At 41.9% G+C, this 19,391-nt stretch overlaps 19 non-coding genes across 19 annotated transcripts; all 19 read left to right on the top strand.

Annotated features, from left to right (window-relative positions):
• Positions 1-72: 72 nt before the first annotated feature.
• Positions 73-144, top strand: trnag-ucc (transfer RNA glycine (anticodon UCC)). The gene has a single exon. It is a non-coding gene; the product is annotated as a tRNA-Gly (tRNA).
• A 1,266-nt stretch (positions 145-1,410) lies between these two features.
• trnag-ucc (transfer RNA glycine (anticodon UCC)) lies at positions 1,411-1,482 on the top strand. Its single transcript has one exon. It is a non-coding gene; the product is annotated as a tRNA-Gly (tRNA).
• Positions 1,483-2,066: 584 nt separating this feature from the next.
• On the top strand, positions 2,067-2,138 carry trnag-ucc (transfer RNA glycine (anticodon UCC)). The gene has a single exon. It is a non-coding gene; the product is annotated as a tRNA-Gly (tRNA).
• A 1,266-nt stretch (positions 2,139-3,404) lies between these two features.
• trnag-ucc (transfer RNA glycine (anticodon UCC)) lies at positions 3,405-3,476 on the top strand. Its single transcript has one exon. It is a non-coding gene; the product is annotated as a tRNA-Gly (tRNA).
• A 584-nt stretch (positions 3,477-4,060) lies between these two features.
• trnag-ucc (transfer RNA glycine (anticodon UCC)) lies at positions 4,061-4,132 on the top strand. Its single transcript has one exon. It is a non-coding gene; the product is annotated as a tRNA-Gly (tRNA).
• Positions 4,133-5,398: 1,266 nt separating this feature from the next.
• Positions 5,399-5,470, top strand: trnag-ucc (transfer RNA glycine (anticodon UCC)). Its single transcript has one exon. It is a non-coding gene; the product is annotated as a tRNA-Gly (tRNA).
• A 586-nt stretch (positions 5,471-6,056) lies between these two features.
• Positions 6,057-6,128, top strand: trnag-ucc (transfer RNA glycine (anticodon UCC)). Its single transcript has one exon. It is a non-coding gene; the product is annotated as a tRNA-Gly (tRNA).
• A 1,266-nt stretch (positions 6,129-7,394) lies between these two features.
• Positions 7,395-7,466, top strand: trnag-ucc (transfer RNA glycine (anticodon UCC)). Its single transcript has one exon. It is a non-coding gene; the product is annotated as a tRNA-Gly (tRNA).
• Positions 7,467-8,052: 586 nt separating this feature from the next.
• Positions 8,053-8,124, top strand: trnag-ucc (transfer RNA glycine (anticodon UCC)). Its single transcript has one exon. It is a non-coding gene; the product is annotated as a tRNA-Gly (tRNA).
• A 1,266-nt stretch (positions 8,125-9,390) lies between these two features.
• trnag-ucc (transfer RNA glycine (anticodon UCC)) lies at positions 9,391-9,462 on the top strand. Its single transcript has one exon. It is a non-coding gene; the product is annotated as a tRNA-Gly (tRNA).
• A 583-nt stretch (positions 9,463-10,045) lies between these two features.
• Positions 10,046-10,117, top strand: trnag-ucc (transfer RNA glycine (anticodon UCC)). The gene has a single exon. It is a non-coding gene; the product is annotated as a tRNA-Gly (tRNA).
• Positions 10,118-11,383: 1,266 nt separating this feature from the next.
• Positions 11,384-11,455, top strand: trnag-ucc (transfer RNA glycine (anticodon UCC)). Its single transcript has one exon. It is a non-coding gene; the product is annotated as a tRNA-Gly (tRNA).
• Positions 11,456-12,041: 586 nt separating this feature from the next.
• Positions 12,042-12,113, top strand: trnag-ucc (transfer RNA glycine (anticodon UCC)). Its single transcript has one exon. It is a non-coding gene; the product is annotated as a tRNA-Gly (tRNA).
• Positions 12,114-13,379: 1,266 nt separating this feature from the next.
• Positions 13,380-13,451, top strand: trnag-ucc (transfer RNA glycine (anticodon UCC)). The gene has a single exon. It is a non-coding gene; the product is annotated as a tRNA-Gly (tRNA).
• A 1,242-nt stretch (positions 13,452-14,693) lies between these two features.
• On the top strand, positions 14,694-14,765 carry trnag-ucc (transfer RNA glycine (anticodon UCC)). The gene has a single exon. It is a non-coding gene; the product is annotated as a tRNA-Gly (tRNA).
• A 608-nt stretch (positions 14,766-15,373) lies between these two features.
• Positions 15,374-15,445, top strand: trnag-ucc (transfer RNA glycine (anticodon UCC)). Its single transcript has one exon. It is a non-coding gene; the product is annotated as a tRNA-Gly (tRNA).
• Positions 15,446-16,031: 586 nt separating this feature from the next.
• On the top strand, positions 16,032-16,103 carry trnag-ucc (transfer RNA glycine (anticodon UCC)). Its single transcript has one exon. It is a non-coding gene; the product is annotated as a tRNA-Gly (tRNA).
• A 1,266-nt stretch (positions 16,104-17,369) lies between these two features.
• trnag-ucc (transfer RNA glycine (anticodon UCC)) lies at positions 17,370-17,441 on the top strand. Its single transcript has one exon. It is a non-coding gene; the product is annotated as a tRNA-Gly (tRNA).
• A 1,242-nt stretch (positions 17,442-18,683) lies between these two features.
• On the top strand, positions 18,684-18,755 carry trnag-ucc (transfer RNA glycine (anticodon UCC)). The gene has a single exon. It is a non-coding gene; the product is annotated as a tRNA-Gly (tRNA).
• The last annotated feature ends 636 nt before the right edge of the window (positions 18,756-19,391 follow it).

Raw genomic sequence — 19,391 nt, 5'->3', positions numbered from 1 at the left:
GAAGGAACAAAAACAGCTTCAGGAAAAGCTGCAGCATTACTCTGCGGTTTATCAAATCTTGCTTTCAGTTGTTTGATGGTGGTGCAGTGGTAAGCATGGTTGCCTTCCAAGCAGTTGACCTGGGTTCGATTCCCAGCCATCACATTTGTCAATTTCTATTTGAGAATGAAATGAACCTCTGATGACTTTGGTTGCAAGCAGTTCTTCCAGCTGCAGCTCATGGATTTTGTTGAGCAACCTGTTTTCAAAGGGTCATGTTTGAATGCTTGCAATGCAAAGTCAATGTGTCATAATGTACTGGCGACAGTGCTACCTGAATTCATAGTATGAACTGTCAATCACCATAGACGTCAATGTTGCAGCTGGGCTCAGGCCCTGCAAGTCAAGCAGCAGTATTTCAAATTCCTCAACAACATCAGTGAGTCATTTCCAGTTAAATTCTGGGGATTTGCTCCCTGAGAGGGCAGAGGCAGACAAAATGGGAAGAATGTTGAAGAATACCCAGTTGACACTTGACATACATTGTGTGAATCTGGAATTCATTTAATTGTGAGAAAAATATTGCAATTTTTAGCTGGTTCCTTCGATACCTTCTTTTATCTGTCTATCTTGCATTACATGTGATGTTACCTTTCATCAAATCTGTCGAGTTGCATCAGAAGGAACAAAAACAGCTTCAGGAAAAGCTGCAGCATTACTCTGCGGTTTATCAAATCTTGCTTTCAGTTGTTTGATGGTGGTGCAGTGGTAAGCATGGTTGCCTTCCAAGCAGTTGGACTGGGTTCGATTCCCAGCCATCACATTTGTCAATTTCTACTTGAGAATGAAATGAACCTCTGATGACTCTGGTTGCAAGTTGTTCTTCCAGCCGCAGCTCATGGATTTTGTTGAGCAACCTGTTTTCAAAGGGTCATGTTTGAATGTTTGCAATGCAAAGTCGACGTGTCGTCGACGTGTCATCAATGTGTCATAATGTACTGGCGCCAGTGCTACCTGAATTCATAGTATGAACTGTCAATCACCATAGACGTCACTGTTGCAGCTGGGCTCAGGCCCTGCAAGTCAAGCAGCAGTGTTTCAAATTCTTTAACAACATCAGTGAGTCATTTCCAGTTAAATTCTGGGGAATTGCTCCCTGAGAGGGCAGAGGCAGACAAAATGGGAAGAATGTTGAAGAATACCCAGTTGACACTTGACATACATTGTGTGAATCTGGAATTCATTTAATTGTGAGCAAAATATTGCAATTTTTAGCTGGTTCCTTCGATGCCTTCTTTTATCTGTCTATCTTGCATTACATGTGATGTGACCTTTCATCAAATCTGTCGAGTTGCATCAGAAGGAACAAAAACAGCTTCAGGAAAAGCTGCAGGATTACTCTGCGGTTTATCAAATCTTGCTTTCAGTTGTTTGATGGTGGTGCAGTGGTAAGCATGGTTGCCTTCCAAGCAGTTGACCTGGGTTCGATTCCCAGCCATCACATTTGTCAATTTCTATTTGAGAATGAAATGAACCTCTGATGACTTTGGTTGCAAGCAGTTTTTCCAGCTGCAGCTCATGGATTTTGTTGAGCAACCTGTTTTCAAAGGGTCATGTTTGAATGCTTGCAATGCAAAGTCAATGTGTCATAATGTACTGGCGACAGTGCTACCTGAATTCATAGTATGAACTGTCAAATCACCATAGACGTCAATGTTGCAGCTGGGCTCAGGCCCTGCAAGTCAAGCAGCAGTATTTCAAATTCCTCAACAACATCAGTGAGTCATTTCCAGTTAAATTCTGGGGATTTGCTCCCTGAGAGGGCAGAGGAAGACAAAATGGCAAGAATGTTGAAGAATACCCAGTTGACACTTGACATACATTGTGTGAATCTGGAATTCATTTAATTGTGAGCAAAATATTGCAATTTTTAGCTGGTTCCTTCGATGCCTTCTTTTATCTATCTATCTTGCATTACATGTGATGTTACCTTTCATCAAATCTGTCGAGTTGCATCAGAAGGAACAAAAACGGCTTCAGAAAAAGCTGCAGGATTACTGTGCGGTTTATCAAAGTTAGTTAGCTGTGTGATGGTGGTGCAGTGGTAAGCATGGTTGCCTTCCAAGCAGTTGACCTGGGTTCGATTCCCAGCCATCACATTTGTCAATTTCTATTTGAGAATGAAATGAACCTCTGATGACTTTGGTTGCAAGCAGTTCTTCCAGCTGCAGCTCATGGATTTTGTTGAGCAACCTGTTTTCAAAGGGTCATGTTTGAATGCTTGCAATGCAAAGTCAATGTGTCATAATGTACTGGCGACAGTGCTACCTGAATTCATAGTATGAACTGTCAATCACCATAGACGTCAATGTTGCAGCTGGGCTCAGGCCCTGCAAGTCAAGCAGCAGTATTTCAAATTCCTCAACAACATCAGTGAGTCATTTCCAGTTAAATTCTGGGGATTTGCTCCCTGAGAGGGCAGAGGCAGACAAAATGGGAAGAATGTTGAAGAATACCCAGTTGACACTTGACATACATTGTGTGAATCTGGAATTCATTTAATTGTGAGAAAAATATTGCAATTTTTAGCTGGTTCCTTCGATACCTTCTTTTATCTGTCTATCTTGCATTACATGTGATGTTACCTTTCATCAAATCTGTCGAGTTGCATCAGAAGGAACAAAAACAGCTTCAGGAAAAGCTGCAGCATTACTCTGCGGTTTATCAAATCTTGCTTTCAGTTGTTTGATGGTGGTGCAGTGGTAAGCATGGTTGCCTTCCAAGCAGTTGGACTGGGTTCGATTCCCAGCCATCACATTTGTCAATTTCTACTTGAGAATGAAATGAACCTCTGATGACTCTGGTTGCAAGTTGTTCTTCCAGCCGCAGCTCATGGATTTTGTTGAGCAACCTGTTTTCAAAGGGTCATGTTTGAATGTTTGCAATGCAAAGTCGACGTGTCGTCGACGTGTCATCAATGTGTCATAATGTACTGGCGCCAGTGCTACCTGAATTCATAGTATGAACTGTCAATCACCATAGACGTCACTGTTGCAGCTGGGCTCAGGCCCTGCAAGTCAAGCAGCAGTGTTTCAAATTCTTTAACAACATCAGTGAGTCATTTCCAGTTAAATTCTGGGGAATTGCTCCCTGAGAGGGCAGAGGCAGACAAAATGGGAAGAATGTTGAAGAATACCCAGTTGACACTTGACATACATTGTGTGAATCTGGAATTCATTTAATTGTGAGCAAAATATTGCAATTTTTAGCTGGTTCCTTCGATGCCTTCTTTTATCTGTCTATCTTGCATTACATGTGATGTGACCTTTCATCAAATCTGTCGAGTTGCATCAGAAGGAACAAAAACAGCTTCAGGAAAAGCTGCAGGATTACTCTGCGGTTTATCAAATCTTGCTTTCAGTTGTTTGATGGTGGTGCAGTGGTAAGCATGGTTGCCTTCCAAGCAGTTGACCTGGGTTCGATTCCCAGCCATCACATTTGTCAATTTCTATTTGAGAATGAAATGAACCTCTGATGACTTTGGTTGCAAGCAGTTTTTCCAGCTGCAGCTCATGGATTTTGTTGAGCAACCTGTTTTCAAAGGGTCATGTTTGAATGCTTGCAATGCAAAGTCAATGTGTCATAATGTACTGGCGACAGTGCTACCTGAATTCATAGTATGAACTGTCAAATCACCATAGACGTCAATGTTGCAGCTGGGCTCAGGCCCTGCAAGTCAAGCAGCAGTATTTCAAATTCCTCAACAACATCAGTGAGTCATTTCCAGTTAAATTCTGGGGATTTGCTCCCTGAGAGGGCAGAGGAAGACAAAATGGCAAGAATGTTGAAGAATACCCAGTTGACACTTGACATACATTGTGTGAATCTGGAATTCATTTAATTGTGAGCAAAATATTGCAATTTTTAGCTGGTTCCTTCGATGCCTTCTTTTATCTATCTATCTTGCATTACATGTGATGTTACCTTTCATCAAATCTGTCGAGTTGCATCAGAAGGAACAAAAACGGCTTCAGAAAAAGCTGCAGGATTACTGTGCGGTTTATCAAAGTTAGTTAGCTGTGTGATGGTGGTGCAGTGGTAAGCATGGTTGCCTTCCAAGCAGTTGACCTGGGTTCGATTCCCAGCCATCACATTTGTCAATTTCTATTTGAGAATGAAATGAACCTCTGATGACTTTGGTTGCAAGCAGTTCTTCCAGCTGCAGCTCATGGATTTTGTTGAGCAACCTGTTTTCAAAGGGTCATGTTTGAATGCTTGCAATGCAAAGTCAATGTGTCATAATGTACTGGCGACAGTGCTACCTGAATTCATAGTATGAACTGTCAATCACCATAGACGTCAATGTTGCAGCTGGGCTCAGGCCCTGCAAGTCAAGCAGCAGTATTTCAAATTCCTCAACAACATCAGTGAGTCATTTCCAGTTAAATTCTGGGGATTTGCTCCCTGAGAGGGCAGAGGCAGACAAAATGGGAAGAATGTTGAAGAATACCCAGTTGACACTTGACATACATTGTGTGAATCTGGAATTCATTTAATTGTGAGAAAAATATTGCAATTTTTAGCTGGTTCCTTCGATACCTTCTTTTATCTGTCTATCTTGCATTACATGTGATGTTACCTTTCATCAAATCTGTCGAGTTGCATCAGAAGGAACAAAAACAGCTTCAGGAAAAGCTGCAGCATTACTCTGCGGTTTATCAAATCTTGCTTTCAGTTGTTTGATGGTGGTGCAGTGGTAAGCATGGTTGCCTTCCAAGCAGTTGGACTGGGTTCGATTCCCAGCCATCACATTTGTCAATTTCTACTTGAGAATGAAATGAACCTCTGATGACTCTGGTTGCAAGTTGTTCTTCCAGCCGCAGCTCATGCATTTTGTTGAGCAACCTGTTTTCAAAGGGTCATGTTTGAATGTTTGCAATGCAAAGTCGACGTGTCGTCGACGTGTCATCAATGTGTCATAATGTACTGGCGCCAGTGCTACCTGAATTCATAGTATGAACTGTCAATCACCATAGACGTCACTGTTGCAGCTGGGCTCAGGCCCTGCAAGTCAAGCAGCAGTGTTTCAAATTCTTTAACAACATCAGTGAGTCATTTCCAGTTAAATTCTGGGGAATTTCTCCCTGAGAGGGCAGAGGCAGACAAAATGGGAAGAATGTTGAAGAATACCCAGTTGACACTTGACATACATTGTGTGAATCTGGAATTCATTTAATTGTGAGCAAAATATTGCAATTTTTAGCTGGTTCCTTCGATGCCTTCTTTTATCTGTCTATCTTGCATTACATGTGATGTTACCTTTCATCAAATCTGTCGAGTTGCATCAGAAGGAACAAAAACGGCTTCAGAAAAAGCTGCAGGATTACTGTGCGGTTTATCAAAGTTAGTTTGCAGCTGTGTGATGGTGGTGCAGTGGTAAGCATGGTTGCCTTCCAAGCAGTTGACCTGGGTTCGATTCCCAGCCATCACATTTATCAATTTGCACTTGAGAATGAAATGAACCTCTGATGACTCTGGTTGCAAGCAGTTCTTCCAGCCGCAGCTCATGGATTTTGTTGAGCAACCTGTTTTCAAAGGGTCATGTTTGAATGTTTGCAATGCAAAGTCAATGTATCATAATGTGCTGGCGACAGTGCTACCTGAATTCATAGTATGAACTGTCAATCACCATAGACGTCAATGTTGCAGCTGGGCTCAGGCCCTGCAAGTCAAGCAGCAGTATTTCAAATTCCTCAACAACATCAGTGAGTCATTTCCAGTTAAATTCTGGGGATTTGCTCCCTGAGAGGGCAGAGGCAGACAAAATGGGAAGAATGTTGAAGAATACCCAGTTGACACTTGACATACATTGTGTGAATCTGGAATTCATTTAATTGTGAGAAAAATATTGCAATTTTTAGCTGGTTCCTTCGATACCTTCTTTTATCTGTCTATCTTGCATTACATGTGATGTTACCTTTCATCAAATCTGTCGAGTTGCATCAGAAGGAACAAAAACAGCTTCAGGAAAAGCTGCAGCATTACTCTGCGGTTTATCAAATCTTGCTTTCAGTTGTTTGATGGTGGTGCAGTGGTAAGCATGGTTGCCTTCCAAGCAGTTGACCTGGGTTCGATTCCCAGCCATCACATTTGTCAATTTCTATTTGAGAATGAAATGAACCTCTGATGACTTTGGTTGCAAGCAGTTCTTCCAGCTGCAGCTCATGGATTTTGTTGAGCAACCTGTTTTCAAAGGGTCATGTTTGAATGCTTGCAATGCAAAGTCAATGTGTCATAATGTACTGGCGACAGTGCTACCTGAATTCATAGTATGAACTGTCAATCACCATAGACGTCAATGTTGCAGCTGGGCTCAGGCCCTGCAAGTCAAGCAGCAGTATTTCAAATTCCTCAACAACATCAGTGAGTCATTTCCAGTTAAATTCTGGGGATTTGCTCCCTGAGAGGGCAGAGGCAGACAAAATGGGAAGAATGTTGAAGAATACCCAGTTGACACTTGACATACATTGTGTGAATCTGGAATTCATTTAATTGTGAGAAAAATATTGCAATTTTTAGCTGGTTCCTTCGATACCTTCTTTTATCTGTCTATCTTGCATTACATGTGATGTTACCTTTCATCAAATCTGTCGAGTTGCATCAGAAGGAACAAAAACAGCTTCAGGAAAAGCTGCAGCATTACTCTGCGGTTTATCAAATCTTGCTTTCAGTTGTTTGATGGTGGTGCAGTGGTAAGCATGGTTGCCTTCCAAGCAGTTGGACTGGGTTCGATTCCCAGCCATCACATTTGTCAATTTCTACTTGAGAATGAAATGAACCTCTGATGACTCTGGTTGCAAGTTGTTCTTCCAGCCGCAGCTCATGGATTTTGTTGAGCAACCTGTTTTCAAAGGGTCATGTTTGAATGTTTGCAATGCAAAGTCGACGTGTCGTCGACGTGTCATCAATGTGTCATAATGTACTGGCGCCAGTGCTACCTGAATTCATAGTATGAACTGTCAATCACCATAGACGTCACTGTTGCAGCTGGGCTCAGGCCCTGCAAGTCAAGCAGCAGTGTTTCAAATTCTTTAACAACATCAGTGAGTCATTTCCAGTTAAATTCTGGGGAATTTCTCCCTGAGAGGGCAGAGGCAGACAAAATGGGAAGAATGTTGAAGAATACCCAGTTGACACTTGACATACATTGTGTGAATCTGGAATTCATTTAATTGTGAGCAAAATATTGCAATTTTTAGCTGGTTCCTTCGATGCCTTCTTTTATCTGTCTATCTTGCATTACATGTGATGTTACCTTTCATCAAATCTGTCGAGTTGCATCAGAAGGAACAAAAACGGCTTCAGAAAAAGCTGCAGGATTACTGTGCGGTTTATCAAAGTTAGTTTGCAGCTGTGTGATGGTGGTGCAGTGGTAAGCATGGTTGCCTTCCAAGCAGTTGACCTGGGTTCGATTCCCAGCCATCACATTTATCAATTTGCACTTGAGAATGAAATGAACCTCTGATGACTCTGGTTGCAAGCAGTTCTTCCAGCCGCAGCTCATGGATTTTGTTGAGCAACCTGTTTTCAAAGGGTCATGTTTGAATGTTTGCAATGCAAAGTCAATGTATCATAATGTGCTGGCGACAGTGCTACCTGAATTCATAGTATGAACTGTCAATCACCATAGACGTCAATGTTGCAGCTGGGCTCAGGCCCTGCAAGTCAAGCAGCAGTATTTCAAATTCCTCAACAACATCAGTGAGTCATTTCCAGTTAAATTCTGGGGATTTGCTCCCTGAGAGGGCAGAGGCAGACAAAATGGGAAGAATGTTGAAGAATACCCAGTTGACACTTGACATACATTGTGTGAATCTGGAATTCATTTAATTGTGAGAAAAATATTGCAATTTTTAGCTGGTTCCTTCGATACCTTCTTTTATCTGTCTATCTTGCATTACATGTGATGTTACCTTTCATCAAATCTGTCGAGTTGCATCAGAAGGAACAAAAACAGCTTCAGGAAAAGCTGCAGCATTACTCTGCGGTTTATCAAATCTTGCTTTCAGTTGTTTGATGGTGGTGCAGTGGTAAGCATGGTTGCCTTCCAAGCAGTTGACCTGGGTTCGATTCCCAGCCATCACATTTGTCAATTTCTATTTGAGAATGAAATGAACCTCTGATGACTTTGGTTGCAAGCAGTTCTTCCAGCTGCAGCTCATGGATTTTGTTGAGCAACCTGTTTTCAAAGGGTCATGTTTGAATGCTTGCAATGCAAAGTCAATGTGTCATAATGTACTGGCGACAGTGCTACCTGAATTCATAGTATGAACTGTCAATCACCATAGACGTCAATGTTGCAGCTGGGCTCAGGCCCTGCAAGTCAAGCAGCAGTATTTCAAATTCCTCAACAACATCAGTGAGTCATTTCCAGTTAAATTCTGGGGATTTGCTCCCTGAGAGGGCAGAGGCAGACAAAATGGGAAGAATGTTGAAGAATACCCAGTTGACACTTGACATACATTGTGTGAATCTGGAATTCATTTAATTGTGAGAAAAATATTGCAATTTTTAGCTGGTTCCTTCGATACCTTCTTTTATCTGTCTATCTTGCATTACATGTGATGTTACCTTTCATCAAATCTGTCGAGTTGCATCAGAAGGAACAAAAACAGCTTCAGGAAAAGCTGCAGCATTACTCTGCGGTTTATCAAATCTTGCTTTCAGTTGTTTGATGGTGGTGCAGTGGTAAGCATGGTTGCCTTCCAAGCAGTTGGACTGGGTTCGATTCCCAGCCATCACATTTGTCAATTTCTACTTGAGAATGAAATGAACCTCTGATGACTCTGGTTGCAAGTTGTTCTTCCAGCCGCAGCTCATGGATTTTGTTGAGCAACCTGTTTTCAAAGGGTCATGTTTGAATGTTTGCAATGCAAAGTCGACGTGTCGTCGACGTGTCATCAATGTGTCATAATGTACTGGCGCCAGTGCTACCTGAATTCATAGTATGAACTGTCAATCACCATAGACGTCACTGTTGCAGCTGGGCTCAGGCCCTGCAAGTCAAGCAGCAGTGTTTCAAATTCTTTAACAACATCAGTGAGTCATTTCCAGTTAAATTCTGGGGAATTGCTCCCTGAGAGGGCAGAGGCAGACAAAATGGGAAGAATGTTGAAGAATACCCAGTTGACACTTGACATACATTGTGTGAATCTGGAATTCATTTAATTGTGAGCAAAATATTGCAATTTTTAGCTGGTTCCTTCGATGCCTTCTTTTATCTGTCTATCTTGCATTACATGTGATGTGACCTTTCATCAAATCTGTCGAGTTGCATCAGAAGGAACAAAAACAGCTTCAGGAAAAGCTGCAGGATTACTCTGCGGTTTATCAAATCTTGCTTTCAGTTGTTTGATGGTGGTGCAGTGGTAAGCATGGTTGCCTTCCAAGCAGTTGACCTGGGTTCGATTCCCAGCCATCACATTTGTCAATTTCTATTTGAGAATGAAATGAACCTCTGATGACTTTGGTTGCAAGCAGTTTTTCCAGCTGCAGCTCATGGATTTTGTTGAGCAACCTGTTTTCAAAGGGTCATGTTTGAATGCTTGCAATGCAAAGTCAATGTGTCATAATGTACTGGCGACAGTGCTACCTGAATTCATAGTATGAACTGTCAATCACCATAGACGTCAATGTTGCAGCTGGGCTCAGGCCCTGCAAGTCAAGCAGCAGTATTTCAAATTCCTCAACAACATCAGTGAGTCATTTCCAGTTAAATTCTGGGGATTTGCTCCCTGAGAGGGCAGAGGAAGACAAAATGGCAAGAATGTTGAAGAATACCCAGTTGACACTTGACATACATTGTGTGAATCTGGAATTCATTTAATTGTGAGCAAAATATTGCAATTTTTAGCTGGTTCCTTCGATGCCTTCTTTTATCTGTCTATCTTGCATTACATGTGATGTTACCTTTCATCAAATCTGTCGAGTTGCATCAGAAGGAACAAAAACGGCTTCAGAAAAAGCTGCAGGATTACTGTGCGGTTTATCAAAGTTAGTTAGCTGTGTGATGGTGGTGCAGTGGTAAGCATGGTTGCCTTCCAAGCAGTTGACCTGGGTTCGATTTCCAGCCATCACATTTGTCAATTTCTATTTGAGAATGAAATGAACCTCTGAAGACTTTGGTTGCAAGCAGTTCTTCCAGCTGCAGCTCATGGATTTTGTTGAGCAACCTGTTTTCAAAGGGTCATGTTTGAATGCTTGCAATGCAAAGTCAATGTGTCATAATGTACTGGCGACAGTGCTACCTGAATTCATAGTATGAACTGTCAATCACCATAGAGGTCAATGTTGCAGCTGGGCTCAGGCCCTGCAAGTCAAGCAGCAGTATTTCAAATTCCTCAACAACATCAGTGAGTCATTTCCAGTTAAATTCTGGGGATTTGCTCCCTGAGAGGGCAGAGGCAGACAAAATGGGAAGAATGTTGAAGAATACCCAGTTGACACTTGACATACATTGTGTGAATCTGGAATTCATTTAATTGTGAGAAAAATATTGCAATTTTTAGCTGGTTCCTTCGATACCTTCTTTTATCTGTCTATCTTGCATTACATGTGATGTTACCTTTCATCAAATCTGTCGAGTTGCATCAGAAGGAACAAAAACAGCTTCAGGAAAAGCTGCAGCATTACTCTGCGGTTTATCAAATCTTGCTTTCAGTTGTTTGATGGTGGTGCAGTGGTAAGCATGGTTGCCTTCCAAGCAGTTGGACTGGGTTCGATTCCCAGCCATCACATTTGTCAATTTCTACTTGAGAATGAAATGAACCTCTGATGACTCTGGTTGCAAGTTGTTCTTCCAGCCGCAGCTCATGGATTTTGTTGAGCAACCTGTTTTCAAAGGGTCATGTTTGAATGTTTGCAATGCAAAGTCGACGTGTCGTCGACGTGTCATCAATGTGTCATAATGTACTGGCGCCAGTGCTACCTGAATTCATAGTATGAACTGTCAATCACCATAGACGTCACTGTTGCAGCTGGGCTCAGGCCCTGCAAGTCAAGCAGCAGTGTTTCAAATTCTTTAACAACATCAGTGAGTCATTTCCAGTTAAATTCTGGGGAATTGCTCCCTGAGAGGGCAGAGGCAGACAAAATGGGAAGAATGTTGAAGAATACCCAGTTGACACTTGACATACATTGTGTGAATCTGGAATTCATTTAATTGTGAGCAAAATATTGCAATTTTTAGCTGGTTCCTTCGATGCCTTCTTTTATCTGTCTATCTTGCATTACATGTGATGTTACCTTTCATCAAATCTGTCGAGTTGCATCAGAAGGAACAAAAACGGCTTCAGAAAAAGCTGCAGGATTACTGTGCGGTTTATCAAAGTTAGTTTGCAGCTGTGTGATGGTGGTGCAGTGGTAAGCATGGTTGCCTTCCAAGCAGTTGACCTGGGTTCGATTCCCAGCCATCACATTTATCAATTTGTACTTGAGAATGAAATGAACCTCTGATGACTCTGGTTGCAAGCAGTTCTTCCAGCCGCAGCTCATGGATTTTGTTGAGCAACCTGTTTTCAAAGGGTCATGTTTGAATGTTTGCAATGCAAAGTCAATGTATCATCATGTGCTGGCGACAGTGCTACCTGAATTCATAGTATGAACTGTCAATCACCATAGACGTCAATGTTGCAGCTGGGCTCAGGCCCTGCAAGTCAAGCAGCAGTATTTCAAATTCCTCAACAACATCAGTGAGTCATTTCCAGTTAAATTCTGGGGATTTGCTCCCTGAGAGGGCAGAGGCAGACAAAATGGGAAGAATGTTGAAGAATACCCAGTTGACACTTGACATACATTGTGTGAATCTGGAATTCATTTAATTGTGAGAAAAATATTGCAATTTTTAGCTGGTTCCTTCGATACCTTCTTTTATCTGTCTATCTTGCATTACATGTGATGTTACCTTTCATCAAATCTGTCGAGTTGCATCAGAAGGAACAAAAACAGCTTCAGGAAAAGCTGCAGCATTACTCTGCGGTTTATCAAATCTTGCTTTCAGTTGTTTGATGGTGGTGCAGTGGTAAGCATGGTTGCCTTCCAAGCAGTTGACCTGGGTTCGATTCCCAGCCATCACATTTGTCAATTTCTATTTGAGAATGAAATGAACCTCTGATGACTTTGGTTGCAAGCAGTTCTTCCAGCTGCAGCTCATGGATTTTGTTGAGCAACCTGTTTTCAAAGGGTCATGTTTGAATGCTTGCAATGCAAAGTCAATGTGTCATAATGTACTGGCGACAGTGCTACCTGAATTCATAGTATGAACTGTCAATCACAATAGACGTCAATGTTGCAGCTGGGCTCAGGCCCTGCAAGTCAAGCAGCAGTATTTCAAATTCCTCAACAACATCAGTGAGTCATTTCCAGTTAAATTCTGGGGATTTGCTCCCTGAGAGGGCAGAGGCAGACAAAATGGGAAGAATGTTGAAGAATACCCAGTTGACACTTGACATACATTGTGTGAATCTGGAATTCATTTAATTGTGAGAAAAATATTGCAATTTTTAGCTGGTTCCTTCGAGACCTTCTTTTATCTGTCTATCTTGCATTACATGTGATGTTACCTTTCATCAAATCTGTCGAGTTGCATCAGAAGGAACAAAAACAGCTTCAGGAAAAGCTGCAGCATTACTCTGCGGTTTATCAAATCTTGCTTTCAGTTGTTTGATGGTGGTGCAGTGGTAAGCATGGTTGCCTTCCAAGCAGTTGACCTGGGTTTGATTCCCAGCCATCACATTTGTCAATTTCTACTTGAGAATGAAATGAACCTCTGATGACTCTGGTTGCAAGTTGTTCTTCCAGCCGCAGCTCATGGATTTTGTTGAGCAACCTGTTTTCAAAGGGTCATGTTTGAATGTTTGCAATGCAAAGTCGACGTGTCGTCGACGTGTCATCAATGTGTCATAATGTACTGGCGCCAGTGCTACCTGAATTCATAGTATGAACTGTCAATCACCATAGACGTCACTGTTGCAGCTGGGCTCAGGCCCTGCAAGTCAAGCAGCAGTGTTTCAAATTCTTTAACAACATCAGTGAGTCATTTCCAGTTAAATTCTGGGGAATTGCTCCCTGAGAGGGCAGAGGCAGACAAAATGGGAAGAATGTTGAAGAATACCCAGTTGACACTTGACATACATTGTGTGAATCTGGAATTCATTTAATTGTGAGCAAAATATTGCAATTTTTAGCTGGTTCCTTCGATGCCTTCTTTTATCTGTCTATCTTGCATTACATGTGATGTTACCTTTCATCAAATCTGTCGAGTTGCATCAGAAGGAACAAAAACGGCTTCAGAAAAAGCTGCAGGATTACTGTGCGGTTTATCAAAGTTAGTTTGCAGCTGTGTGATGGTGGTGCAGTGGTAAGCATGGTTACCTTCCAAGCAGTTGACCTGGGTTCGATTCCCAGCCATCACATTTATCAATTTGTACTTGAGAATGAAATGAACCTCTGATGACTCTGGTTGCAAGCAGTTCTTCCAGCCGCAGCTCATGGATTTTGTTGAGCAACCTGTTTTCAAAGGGTCATGTTTGAATGTTTGCAATGCAAAGTCAATGTATCATAATGTACTGGCGACAGTGCTACCTGAATTCATAGTATGAACTGTCAATCACCATAGACGTCAATGTTGCAGCTGGGCTCAGGCCCTGCAAGTCAAGCAGCAGTATTTCAAATTCCTCAACAACATCAGTGAGTCGTTTCCAGTTAAATTCTGGGGATTTGCTCCCTGAGAGGGCAGAGGCAGACAAAATGGGAAGAATGTTGAAGAATACCCAGTTGACACTTGACATACATTGTGTGAATCTGGAATTCATTTAATTGTGAGCAAAATATTGCAATTTTTAGCTGGTTCCTTCGATGCCTTCTTTTATCTGTTTATCTTGCATTACATGTGATGTTACCTTTCATCAAATCTGTCGAGTTGCATCAGAAGGAACAAAAACAGCTTCAGAAAAAGCTGCAGGATTACTCTGCGGTTTATCAAATCTTGCTTTCAGTTGTTTGATGGTGGTGCAGTGGTAAGCATGGTTGCCTTCCAAGCAGTTGACCTGGGTTTGATTCCCAGCCATCACATTTGTCAATTTCTACTTGTGGATGAAATGGACTTCTGATGACTCTGGTTGCAAGCAGTTCTTCCAGCAGCAGCTCATGGATTTTGTTGAGCAACCTGTTTTCAAAGGGTCCTGTTTGAATGCTTGCAATGCAAAGTCAATGTGTCATAATGTACTGGCGACAGTGCTACCTGAATTCATAGTATGAGCTGTCAATCACCATAGACGTCAATGTTGCAGCTGGGCTCAGGCCCTGCAAGTCAAGCAGCAGTATTTCAAATTCCTCAACATCAGTGAGTCAAATTCCAGTTAAATTCTGGGGATTTGCTCCCTGAGAGTGCAGAGGCAGACAAAATGGAAAGAATGTTGAAGAATACCCAGTTGACACTTGACATACATTGTGTGAATCTGGAATTCATTTCATTGTGAGCAAAATATTGCAATTTTTAGCTGGTTCCTTCGATGCCTTCTTTTATCTGTCTATCTTGCATTACATGTGATGTAACCTTTCATCAAATCTGTCGAGTTGCATCAGAAGGAACAAAAACGGCTTCAGAAAAAGCTGCAGGATTACTGTGCGGTTTATCAAAGTTAATTTTCAGCTGTGTGATGGTGGTGCAGTGGTAAGCATGGTTGTCTTCCAAGCATTTGGCCTGGGTTCGATTCCCAGCCATCACATTTGTCAATTTCTCCTTGAGAATGAAATGAACCTCTGATGACTCTGGTTGCAAGTTGTTCTTCCAGCCGCAGCTCATGGATTTTGTTGAGCAACCTGTTTTCAAAGGGTCATGTTTGAATGTTTGCAATGCAAAGTCGACGTGTCGTCGACGTGTCATCAATGTGTCATAATGTACTGGCGCCAGTGCTACCTGAATTCATAGTATGAACTGTCAATCACCATAGACGTCACTGTTGCAGCTGGGCTCAGGCCCTGCAAGTCAAGCAGCAGTGTTTCAAATTCTTTAACAACATCAGTGAGTCATTTCCAGTTAAATTCTGGGGAATTGCTCCCTGAGAGGGCAGAGGCAGACAAAATGGGAAGAATGTTGAAGAATACCCAGTTGACACTTGACATACATTGTGTGAATCTGGAATTCATTTAATTGTGAGCAAAATATTGCAATTTTTAGCTGGTTCCTTCGATGCCTTCTTTTATCTGTCCATCTTGCATTACATGTGATGTTACCTTTCATCAAATCTGTCGAGTTGCATCAGAAGGAACAAAAACGGCTTCAGAAAAAGCTGCAGGATTACTGTGCGGTTTATCAAAGTTAGTTTGCAGCTGTGTGATGGTGGTGCAGTGGTAAGCATGGTTGCCTTCCAAGCAGTTGACCTGGGTTTGATTCCCAGCCATCACATTTATCAATTTGTACTTGAGAATGAAATGAACCTCTGATGACTCTGGTTGCAAGCAGTTCTTCCAGCCGCAGCTCATGGATTTTGTTGAGCAACCTGTTTTCAAAGGGTCATGTTTGAATGTTTGCAATGCAAAGTCAATGTATCATCATGTGCTGGCGACAGTGCTACCTGAATTCATAGTATGAACTGTCAATCACCATAGACGTCAATGTTGCAGCTGGGCTCAGGCCCTGCAAGTCAAGCAGCAGTATTTCAAATTCCTCAACAACATCAGTGAGTCATTTCCAGTTAAATTCTGGGGATTTGCTCCCTGAGAGGGCAGAGGCAGACAAAATGGGAAGAATGTTGAAGAATACCCAGTTGACACTTGACATACATTGTGTGAATCTGGAATTCATTTAATTGTGAGAAAAATATTGCAATTTTTAGCTGGTTCCTTCGATACCTTCTTTTATCTGTCTATCTTGCATTACATGTGATGTTACCTTTCATCAAATCTGTCGAGTTGCATCAGAAGGAACAAAAACAGCTTCAGGAAAAGCTGCAGCATTACTCTGCGGTTTATCAAATCTTGCTTTCAGTTGTTTGATGGTGGTGCAGTGGTAAGCATGGTTGCCTTCCAAGCAGTTGACCTGGGTTCGATTCCCAGCCATCACATTTGTCAATTTCTATTTGAGAATGAAATGAACCTCTGATGACTTTGGTTGCAAGCAGTTCTTCCAGCTGCAGCTCATGGATTTTGTTGAGCAACCTGTTTTCAAAGGGTCATGTTTGAATGCTTGCAATGCAAAGTCAATGTGTCATAATGTACTGGCGACAGTGCTACCTGAATTCATAGTATGAACTGTCAATCACAATAGACGTCAATGTTGCAGCTGGGCTCAGGCCCTGCAAGTCAAGCAGCAGTATTTCAAATTCCTCAACAACATCAGTGAGTCATTTCCAGTTAAATTCTGGGGATTTGCTCCCTGAGAGGGCAGAGGCAGACAAAATGGGAAGAATGTTGAAGAATACCCAGTTGACACTTGACATACATTGTGTGAATCTGGAATTCATTTAATTGTGAGAAAAATATTGCAATTTTTAGCTGGTTCCTTCGAGACCTTCTTTTATCTGTCTATCTTGCATTACATGTGATGTTACCTTTCATCAAATCTGTCGAGTTGCATCAGAAGGAACAAAAACAGCTTCAGGAAAAGCTGCAGCATTACTCTGCGGTTTATCAAATCTTGCTTTCAGTTGTTTGATGGTGGTGCAGTGGTAAGCATGGTTGCCTTCCAAGCAGTTGACCTGGGTTTGATTCCCAGCCATCACATTTGTCAATTTCTACTTGAGAATGAAATGAACCTCTGATGACTCTGGTTGCAAGTTGTTCTTCCAGCCGCAGCTCATGGATTTTGTTGAGCAACCTGTTTTCAAAGGGTCATGTTTGAATGTTTGCAATGCAAAGTCGACGTGTCGTCGACGTGTCATCAATGTGTCATAATGTACTGGCGCCAGTGCTACCTGAATTCATAGTATGAACTGTCAATCACCATAGACGTCACTGTTGCAGCTGGGCTCAGGCCCTGCAAGTCAAGCAGCAGTGTTTCAAATTCTTTAACAACATCAGTGAGTCATTTCCAGTTAAATTCTGGGGAATTGCTCCCTGAGAGGGCAGAGGCAGACAAAATGGGAAGAATGTTGAAGAATACCCAGTTGACACTTGACATACATTGTGTGAATCTGGAATTCATTTAATTGTGAGCAAAATATTGCAATTTTTAGCTGGTTCCTTCGATGCCTTCTTTTATCTGTCTATCTTGCATTACATGTGATGTTACCTTTCATCAAATCTGTCGAGTTGCATCAGAAGGAACAAAAACGGCTTCAGAAAAAGCTGCAGGATTACTGTGCGGTTTATCAAAGTTAGTTTGCAGCTGTGTGATGGTGGTGCAGTGGTAAGCATGGTTACCTTCCAAGCAGTTGACCTGGGTTCGATTCCCAGCCATCACATTTATCAATTTGTACTTGAGAATGAAATGAACCTCTGATGACTCTGGTTGCAAGCAGTTCTTCCAGCCGCAGCTCATGGATTTTGTTGAGCAACCTGTTTTCAAAGGGTCATGTTTGAATGTTTGCAATGCAAAGTCAATGTATCATAATGTACTGGCGACAGTGCTACCTGAATTCATAGTATGAACTGTCAATCACCATAGACGTCAATGTTGCAGCTGGGCTCAGGCCCTGCAAGTCAAGCAGCAGTATTTCAAATTCCTCAACAACATCAGTGAGTCATTTCCAGTTAAATTCTGGGGATTTGCTCCCTGAGAGGGCAGAGGCAGACAAAATGGGAAGAATGTTGAAGAATACCCAGTTGACACTTGACATACATTGTGTGAATCTGGAATTCATTTAATTGTGAGCAAAATATTGCAATTTTTAGCTGGTTCCTTCGATGCCTTCTTTTATCTGTTTATCTTGCATTACATGTGATGTTACCTTTCATCAAATCTGTCGAGTTGCATCAGAAGGAACAAAAACAGCTTCAGAAAAAGCTGCAGGATTACTCTGCGGTTTATCAAATCTTGCTTTCAGTTGTTTGATGGTGGTGCAGTGGTAAGCATGGTTGCCTTCCAAGCAGTTGACCTGGGTTTGATTCCCAGCCATCACATTTGTCAATTTCTACTTGTGGATGAAATGGACTTCTGATGACTCTGGTTGCAAGCAGTTCTTCCAGCAGCAGCTCATGGATTTTGTTGAGCAACCTGTTTTCAAAGGGTCCTGTTTGAATGCTTGCAATGCAAAGTCAATGTGTCATAATGTACTGGCGACAGTGCTACCTGAATTCATAGTATGAGCTGTCAATCACCATAGACGTCAATGTTGCAGCTGGGCTCAGGCCCTGCAAGTCAAGCAGCAGTATTTCAAATTCCTCAACATCAGTGAGTCAAATTCCAGTTAAATTCTGGGGATTTGCTCCCTGAGAGTGCAGAGGCAGACAAAATGGAAAGAATGTTGAAGAATACCCAGTTGACACTTGACATACATTGTGTGAATCTGGAATTCATTTCATTGTGAGCAAAATATTGCAATTTTTAGCTGGTTCCTTCGATGCCTTCTTTTATCTGTCTATCTTGCATTACATGTGATGTAACCTTTCATCAAATCTGTCGAGTTGCATCAGAAGGAACAAAAACGGCTTCAGAAAAAGCTGCAGGATTACTGTGCGGTTTATCAAAGTTAATTTTCAGCTGTGTGATGGTGGTGCAGTGGTAAGCATGGTTGTCTTCCAAGCATTTGGCCTGGGTTCGATTCCCAGCCATCACATTTGTCAATTTCTCCTTGAGAATGAAATGAACCTCTGATGACTCTGGTTGCAAGGAGTTCTTCCAGCCGCAGCTCATGGATTTTGTTGAGCAACCTGTTTTCAAAGGGTCATGTTTGAATGTTTGCAATGCAAAGTCGACGTGTCATCAATGTGTCATAATGTACTGGCGCCAGTGCTACCTGAATTCATAGTATGAACTGTCAATCACCATAGACGTCAATGTTGCAGCTGGGCTCAGGCTCTGCAAGTCAAGCAGCAGTGTTTCAAATTCTTTAACAACATCAGTGAGTCATTTCCAGTTAAATTCTGGGGAATTGCTCCCTGAGAGGGCAGAGGCAGACAAAATGGGAAGAATGTTGAAGAATACCCAGTTGACACTTGACATACATTGTGTGAATCTGGAATTCATTTAATTGTGAGCAAAATATTGCAATTTTTAGCTGGTTCCTTCGATGCTTTCTTTTATCTGTCTATCTTGCATTACATGTGATGTTACCTTTCATCAAATCTGGCGAGTTGCATCAGAAGGAACAAAAACAGCTTCAGGAAAAGCTGCAGGATTACTCTGCGGTTTATCAAATCTTGCTTTCAGTTGTTTGATGGTGGTGCAGTGGTAAGCATGGTTGCCTTCGAAG

The sequence above is a fragment of the Pristiophorus japonicus genome, chromosome 19 (genome assembly GCF_044704955.1).
Source record: "Pristiophorus japonicus isolate sPriJap1 chromosome 19, sPriJap1.hap1, whole genome shotgun sequence".
Taxonomy (NCBI): domain Eukaryota; kingdom Metazoa; phylum Chordata; class Chondrichthyes; family Pristiophoridae; genus Pristiophorus; species Pristiophorus japonicus.
This window is presented reverse-complemented; position numbering and strand designations above follow the sequence as displayed.